The sequence below is a fragment of the Gossypium raimondii genome, chromosome 13, assembly GCF_025698545.1.
Source record: "Gossypium raimondii isolate GPD5lz chromosome 13, ASM2569854v1, whole genome shotgun sequence".
In the NCBI taxonomy this organism is placed as follows: domain Eukaryota; kingdom Viridiplantae; phylum Streptophyta; class Magnoliopsida; order Malvales; family Malvaceae; genus Gossypium; species Gossypium raimondii.
Genome location: NC_068577.1, coordinates 8176374 through 8184691, shown reverse-complemented (window position 1 = coordinate 8184691; position 8318 = coordinate 8176374). Strand labels below are relative to the sequence as shown.

Here is an 8318-nt window from a genome sequence, read left to right as displayed (position 1 = left end):
ACCTATTTGTTTATTTTATTTCTTTTATTTTGAAAGAAAACAAAAACGAAAAAGATAAAAATCATACCTATTCGTGGAAGAGGTCCCGATTCCGATGAAAATTGGTGTTTTTAAGTCGGGGAGTCAAAAAAATCCAAAAAAAATAAGTTTTTTATTTTTCGACCACCGCGAACGGCGGCGCTGGTGGCCGGCGGCCGCCACGGTGGTCCCGCAACCCAGGCTGGCTGGATTCTGGAAAGTTGAGAAAGAGTTGAGAGGGGGTTGAGAGGTTTTTGAAGTTTTTTAAAAAGCAAAGGCTGAAATGAAGGTTTTAAAAAATTTTGGCCTTAAATACCCATACCAAAACGGCGTCGTTTTGAGTTTTAAGTTTAGAGGCCAAAACGATGTCGTTTTGACCTTTATTCCCCTCTGACCCGCGCGGTGACTCGACCCGGGGAGGATCCGCGCGTTTTGTCTCAAGGGTATATTTGCGCATTAAGTCCTTTTGTTTCTTAGCTTGTTCCAATTTAATATTTTTTTTCGTTTTCTAAATTTTGTTACTTAATTTCACTTTTATTTTAATTTGGTCCATTGACCATTAAAGGAGACTGACTTTTGAAACGGCGCCGTTTCCAATGTTTTGATTTATTTGCCAAAGGGAAACTTATGCGTTAATTGCTGTGCAAGCCTCTTGGATTTTAAATGAATTTCAATACATCCCTCGACTTTCTGTTTTAATTAGCTCTTTTATATCCACTATTAATTAAATGTTCTTCTTCTTCTTATTTTTATTTTAATGTTACTATCCTTTTAATTGTTGATGATGTTATTTGCCATTTTATACATATACATCGTTTTATTGTGTATTAATATTTTAAATTTTATATTATTATATATTAGTGTCTCATTTCACTACATCTCATTGGTGTTATAAATAACCATTTTAGATTATTTATACATTGGTTAGTCATTTTTTATGCAAGTTCGATATGTTCTATATACATTCTTTAATATTTTTATTCTATAATATATCTTCCCTAAATTCACTTATTACATTTTTTTAGATTCGCATAAATATTTTTTCGTACATAATACTACCACATAATATTATTATATATGCATACATATTTCATATTAAATATTTTCATTATATATACATACATACATAATCTATTGTAAACTTCATCTCTTTCAAATGGGTTAATATCTTTAATTTATTCCAACTTCTACATATATTATATATAATATTTTATGAAACTTTTCACTTCTCTTGTATTATTTCTTTAAAATTAGTGTACATAGGTATTGCATTTTATTTTTATTTTTATTTTAAAAGCCCAATAGTGCATTATTATTTCATGTATAATCTATTAGTTTAAAATGTTCATACATTGTTCATCCTAGATTTTTTATATACTTTATTATAAATAATTCCCTTTCCTTAATGCCATTTGTTTTTAGTTATTTTTAAACTTGTACATTTGGTGTGCATTAGCATTAATTGGCTTGTTTTTATTAGTTTTAAATGTTGATATCGGTATTGGTATAATGTAATTATTGTTGTTATGCTGGTTTATACTTGTTTATTATTCATTCTTCATTAGTGTACATTTTATTTTCGAATTATCATTTCGCATTACACATCATTATTTCATCGTTTTTCGTTCGAAAGATTGCGTTTAATATAAATGTCTAAGTCATTTTATACAAAGGTTTTCCAAGAATAATGCGATACTCGAAATCTGCGTTCCTCGAGGAAATTGTGCCCTAACTTACTGGGCCTTAATTTTCCTTGTGGGATTTAAGAAATTGTGTATCCCTTTTGTAATCAAAATGTAAAAAAAGCAATTTCAAACCAAAGCTCTCTTACGAATTCAAAGATGTTGTATCGGACATTTTGTTATCTCAAGATGAGATTTTTTAACAAAAGCAAATCAGTGTGTGGTCGTCAAAATTTCCAATAATCGTACCCTCACTTATGAGATTTCGATTTCTTCATAGAAACAAGATGACCAAACTTTTTTAGTTTCAAATTAATAGATTTCAGTAAAGATTTTAAAAGGAGAAACGTTTTTTAAATCTTTTTCATTCGACCTTAAGACATTAAATAATTAATTCGGTACCAATTTTGAGCGTTACGAGGGAGCTAATGCTCCCTCGTACGTAACTGACTCCCGAGCCCGTTTTTCTAAAACTCGTAGACCAAAATCGTTTTTAGGTGATCCAATCACGTCTCAATACAAGATTGGTGGTGACTCCAATTTTTATTTTTAAGTCGACAACTAATTTTTGTTTTCAAAAAAATGGTTTCAACAGCTTGGCGACTCCACTGGGGAATTGTTAGAGAGTCGAGCCATAAGTTGATTAATTATGGTCTTATGGTCGAAAAATCAAATTTTGTTTTAAATTACGATTTTTCCTTCGTATTCGTTGGTTTTCATCATTGCATGCTTGCTTGGTTTAAGTCTGTTAGTGTATTTGCATTGCATTACATTACATGATTTGAATGATTTTACCCTCTAAGTGGGAGTGAGAAACTACTCCTTCATGAGGTTTTCACCTCCGTGCAGGATAATGGACCGCTTTCGGAATACATCCGTACCTATGTCTTCGTGAGATTTTCATCTCTGTGTAGCCATAGCGAAATGTATTCCCCTGAACTGAACTCGGTCCATATGAGCCTATAATAGGTGAGGGTCGAGGAATCTGCTGGTTCGAGTACCTTTGCTGTAGAAGCTAAAACCTCATGTAGTGAACTTTAGAAACTTGCCTTAGGTAGAACTATACCAAACCATAGTAGATTCCTGAATAGGTACTTTATTATTTCCTATTGGTATTGAATTCTGTTTTTATACATGATACTAACTTTTGTGTGTTCTGCTTTGGTTGCATGGCATTTTGACTACATAGCATTTCATCCTAAAAGGCGTCGGTTCATATTCGGTTACTAGATAGAGAGCTTATCATGAAAATGAATTTCTTGATAAAGTGGAGGATAATGCAGCTGTGCAAGCCTTGTCTGAGACAACACAACGGGAAAAATGTGATAGTTTGGCCGAATGATATGTATCAGAGTTGTGGGACTTCACTCGTATTAGTGTAACCCAGAATAGTCTGCAGGAATTAAAGGAAATCTGGGATCAGTGGAATGATGAGGTCAAGCAGCTTTTTTACTCTAGCTTTGGAGATCTGCCTTATCTGCTTGACATAAAGGTGGACAAACATTTGTTTCGTGTCCTCGCCTAGTTTTAGAATCCTGCTTACAGTTGTTTGACTTTTGGGGGAGGTGATCTGGTACCTACAGTGGAGGAGTACATGGCTTTACTTCGCTGCTCGAAGATTCAAGCAGATAGAGTTTACTCGAGAGCTGTCAATGTCCCAACCTTTTTGAAGAAATTGATAAATATCACCGGGATCAGCGAGCAATGGGTTGTAGCGCGGATTAAGCAGAAGGGGGATAGCAAATGTATTCCTTGGAAAATTTTGAGGGATCTAATTCTAGCACACCCAGATGCGAAGAAGAAAGTTGATGTCTTTGCCTTGAGTGTCTACGGTTTAGTTGTATTTCCCAAAGCCTTGGGATACGTTGATGAAGCAGTCACCGATCTTTTTGACCGACTTGATAAGAGGGTCACACCAGTCCCGGCAATTTTGGTAGAAACCTTCAGATCGCTGATTATTGTTGATAAGTTTAGCTTTTAAATGTTGGTATCGGTATTGGTATGATGTAATTATTGTTGTTATGCTGGTTTATACTTGTTTATTATTCATTCTTCATTAGTGTACATTTTATTTTCGAATTATCATTTCGCATTACACATCATTATTTCATCGTTTTTCGTTCAAAAGATTGCATTTAATATAAATGTCTAAGTCATTTTATACAAAGGTTTTCCAAGAATAATGTGATACTCGAAATCTGGGTTCCTCGAGGAAATTATGCCCTAACTTACTGGGCCTTAATTTTCCTTGTGGGATTTAAGAAATTGTGTATCCCTTTTGTAATCAAAATGTAAAAAAAGCAATTTCAAACCAAAGCTCTCTTGCGAATTCAAAGATGTTGTGTCCTAACTCACTGGATCGGACATTTTGTTATCTCAAGACGAGATTTTTTAACAAAAGCAAATCAATGTGTGGTCGTCAAAATTTCCAATAATCATACCCTCACTTATGAGGTTTCGATTTCTTCATAGAAACAAGATGACCAAACTTTTTTAGTTTTCAAATTAATAAATTTCAGTAAAGATTTTAAAAGGAGAAATGTTTTTTAAATCTTTTTCATTCATCCTTAAGACATTAAATAATTAATTCGGTACCAATTTTGGGCGTTACGAGAGTGTTAATCCTCACTCGTACGTAACTGACACCCGAGCCCGTTTTTCTAAAACTCGTAGACCAAAATCGGTTTTAGGTGATCCAATCACGCCTCAATACAAGATTGGTGGCGACTCCAATTTTTATTTTTAAGTCGACAACTAATTTTTGTTTTCAAAAAAATGGTTTCGACGGTCACCATTAAGGCTCTCCATAGAATCTCAACCGGACTTTGGGAAATATCCCTTAATAGGAAATTCCTCAGTCGAATAATTATCTACTGTGAATAGAATCAAAAAATGTTCAATAGCATGATTTTTTAATAATGTCGCATCATAACACCATTCAACCCTGTTTATCTTCAAGGCTTAGATCCTATTCATTTTCTGCCTTTTTAAGGTACGGCTGTGAAAGAAGCGAGTATTGCAATCACCGTTATAAAGCCACTCACACTGTGATTTTTGAGCCTCAAAAAGCTCCTCCTGATTCAAAATAGACTCTGTCTCAAACTGTAGCTCTGCTTCTCTTTCTCTTAATCGAGTAGAATTATACTTCTCTGAGGCACCTTGAACCCGTTTTAACTCCCCCATAGTTTTTTTTTTCCTTGCAAAGATATTCCCAAAAACAGTCTTGTTCCAATCTTGAGCCAAATTGATAAAGTTTCTCAAGTTGTCCACAATATTACCTTCAACTCTCCAAGATTTGGTAACAACATCCTGAAATTCAGGATCGGTTAACCAGCTGACAAGAAATCTAAAGGGCCTCTCCCCCTCTTCCCCCTTAGACGAATTAACAGTAACCAACAACGGTCAATGATTTACCAAACAGAGGTATTGGGGGCGATGATTTGCCAAAGATCATTACACAACGATCGGTCTAATCTTTGAAATAGATTACCCCTATTCCATGTAAACATGGGACCTTGAAATTACAAGTCATTCAACCACATTCGAAAAACAAAAGAATTGACTTTACTGCAATCAACATTAAGCGATACAGCTCCACCTTGCCTTTCATCACATCTCAAGATGGCATTAAAGTCCCCTGCCATTATCCACGGTTCCCCAATATTTTTTCCTACCACTTCTAGTTCACCACACATGTATCCTCTCAAATTCTTATGGGTCTACCATATACCGTAGTGCAGAGGAAAGACGTTCGGCCAAGAGAGCCCCGAATCCGCATGTGCACAAATTATGGATGAACTTTCAGCACCTCAACTTCAATATCATTATTCCATAAGACCTAAATCCCTCCTGCAAATCTTATAGCTTCAACCCTAAAAGAATTATTGAACCCCAATTTTGTTGTAATCGAATCAGCCTTGTTTCCACTGATTCTTGTTTCAAAGAGGGCAACAAGATTCGGATGAAAATCTTTCCTATAATCAAACAGAAATTATAGAATCGAGGAGGACCACATCCTTGGCGGTTCCAAAATAATGCACAAAAAATAGGAATCATCAACATAAAACCCAAGACATTTAGAGTCACTAACCAAAACTTTATGCCGAAGTCGCATCCTCCAGAGTTTCATCATCCGATTCACGAATCGAAGACATATCCTCCATCAATTTTGTGTCATGTCTGACCTCCTGGCACAACCCCTTGATTAAACCCTCAACCGGTCGATCAATCGGAAGAGTAGAACACCCCCTTCTAGTAAACTTCTTGAAATTTGACCTGTGCCATCCTTCAAACCTTTTGATTCTTCCGTTGGTCGTTGTCCAAATATCTCCCCCCTATCACCTTTTGATATCGTTACTGGAAGCCTTCCCATTTCTCCCTCGCCCAAAAGAAATCCCTCTGTTTGTTGATAGCCTTACATCCAAATTCCTTTCCTTGTCTAAACCATGTCCGACCGCTTGAAACTTAATTGGGACAGAGTTAGATTCCATCAATTTTGGACCCATTTTTTATCCTTCGTCAAATGGGTTTTCCTCCGACCCAAGCGAAGGCCCATTTTTATTAACAGGCTTTAAAGCATGTGAAATATTTTTCAGCCCATTCGCTTATGAAACAGCTTTGCCTTTTTTTTTTTGCAAGTCCCTTCTTAAAAGCTTTACCCTTGATTTGAGGATTGAATGGCACTTTATCCCTAGATTGCAGCTTTGTTCCCAATGTTGGCACAGTAGATCCCTGATTCCCTGTGTTTCCATAAAAGATATCAGGAGCCACCTCTCCAATCAACCCGTGATTACCGCTTAGAATGTTGAATCTCGAACCTTCGATCCCGACAACAGAGTTACTGTTAGGTTCTGTTGCCGTCGTTAATGGTTTCCGCCATGGCTTGCGTTCCACTAACATCCATGGCCCAAACTGATCCCCTTCCTCAACATCAGGCGCTAAACTATTCTTCCCAGAGCAATCAAACGTTTCCCCTCCTTGGTTCAATACACCCTTGTCAAGATTCCCAGTCGCAGCTCCTACAGATGAAACATCTCTTACAAAATTATGACAGAAAGGATCTCTAGAGTGTCTGAATCTCCCACACTTAAAACAAACCTAGGACATGGATTCATATTCCACACGTTGTATCCTCCCATCAATCTGTAGCTTTGAAATCAATAGTTTCCCTAGATCAATGTAAACCGCAATCCTCGCAAATTGCCCCCTAGATTTGGAAGTCTTGTTACGATCTATTTTCACAACGGGACCAATCGCGCCTCCAATGAACTTGAGTAGACTTCTCGTGTACATTCCTTCCAGCAATGCAGGCAATCTGATCCAGACCATCATATTCTTAGGAAACTCTTGATCTGTTGAGAACTCAGGAGTCCATAGCCGTACAGAGAGATACTGCCCAAAAATTGTCCAAGCCCCCCAGACATCACCAAAAGGTAATCATCATCATTTTGAAAGTTGATAGAGAAGTAGTCACTCTCTATATCAATTATCTGTAAAGGCTGCTTAGTTTTCCAAATTGCTTGCAATTTGTTTGACATAGTGAGATATGAAATTTTCCTCCTAGTAGTTTGACAACCACTGTTCGAGTCATTTGTTTGGCAATAAAATGATGCACTCGGTCAGAGAAAGTGATGGAAGGGATGCCATCAACAATCTCCTTTGTCGCGCCTCCCTCAAGTAATTTGATATCATCTTCATTCTATAGATTACTCTTCTCATTTGTGGGTACCCAGAAACTTGTCTTTCCAAGACTCGGATTGAGCCGTAGGAATATCCACACTCATGCCTTTATCATTGACCACAAGATCATCCGGATCCGGTGGTTCATCCGGCCTTCGGCTAACCTTTTTTGTCGATCTTCCAGCACTATCGCCTGTCGAAGCCATTTACTTTTTGCTTGATAAAGATGATTAATGGGTTCAAACATATTTATTCTATTTTTTTATTAATAAAAATATATTAAATCACTTCATAATATTATTTATTTATATTTATAGATTCTAGATTATATTTTCTTAACATTATAGATTATATATTTTAAATGAGGTTAGAATGTGCCTGAAGTTATTGTACATCTCGAAAATTAAAAATTTAGTCTTTATATTTTATTTTATAGAATTTAGTCTTTGTTTTTTAGATTTTAAAATTTAAGTCCAATTGTTAATATTGTGTACAAGTTAATTACAAAGTCATTTTTTATTGCATGACTATCAAGTGAGTATTTTTATTTTAAAATGTCACAGCAATAAATTTAACAAAAAGAATTTAGCAGTGCTAACAATCTAAATTTTAAAATCTAAAAATTAGAAAGATGAAATTTTATAAAATAAAAGTAAACAGATTAAATTCCTAAATTTCAAAAAGTACGGGACTTTTGGCACATTTTAACCTTTAAATGATGATAAATTTAAATATATTAATTAAATTATTATATATACATACACGACAGGCATTAAAATATAAATTTCATAAATTTAATATAAAAGTTAAATATTTAAAATTGATTTTTTTTTTTGATGTTCGAGTCAATCTTATTACGAGATTCGAATGCGCTATCTCCTTTAGTGATTTTTACATAAAATTAATATTAATGTTAAATATCCATTTTATAATCTATTT

At 35.1% G+C, this 8318-nt stretch overlaps 1 long non-coding RNA gene across 1 annotated transcript; it reads left to right on the top strand.

Annotated features, from left to right (window-relative positions):
• Positions 1-6328: 6328 nt before the first annotated feature.
• On the top strand, positions 6329-7679 carry LOC128035889 (uncharacterized). The gene is made up of 2 exons (XR_008192402.1): positions 6329-7132; positions 7267-7679. It is a non-coding gene; the product is annotated as an uncharacterized LOC128035889 (long non-coding RNA).
• The last annotated feature ends 639 nt before the right edge of the window (positions 7680-8318 follow it).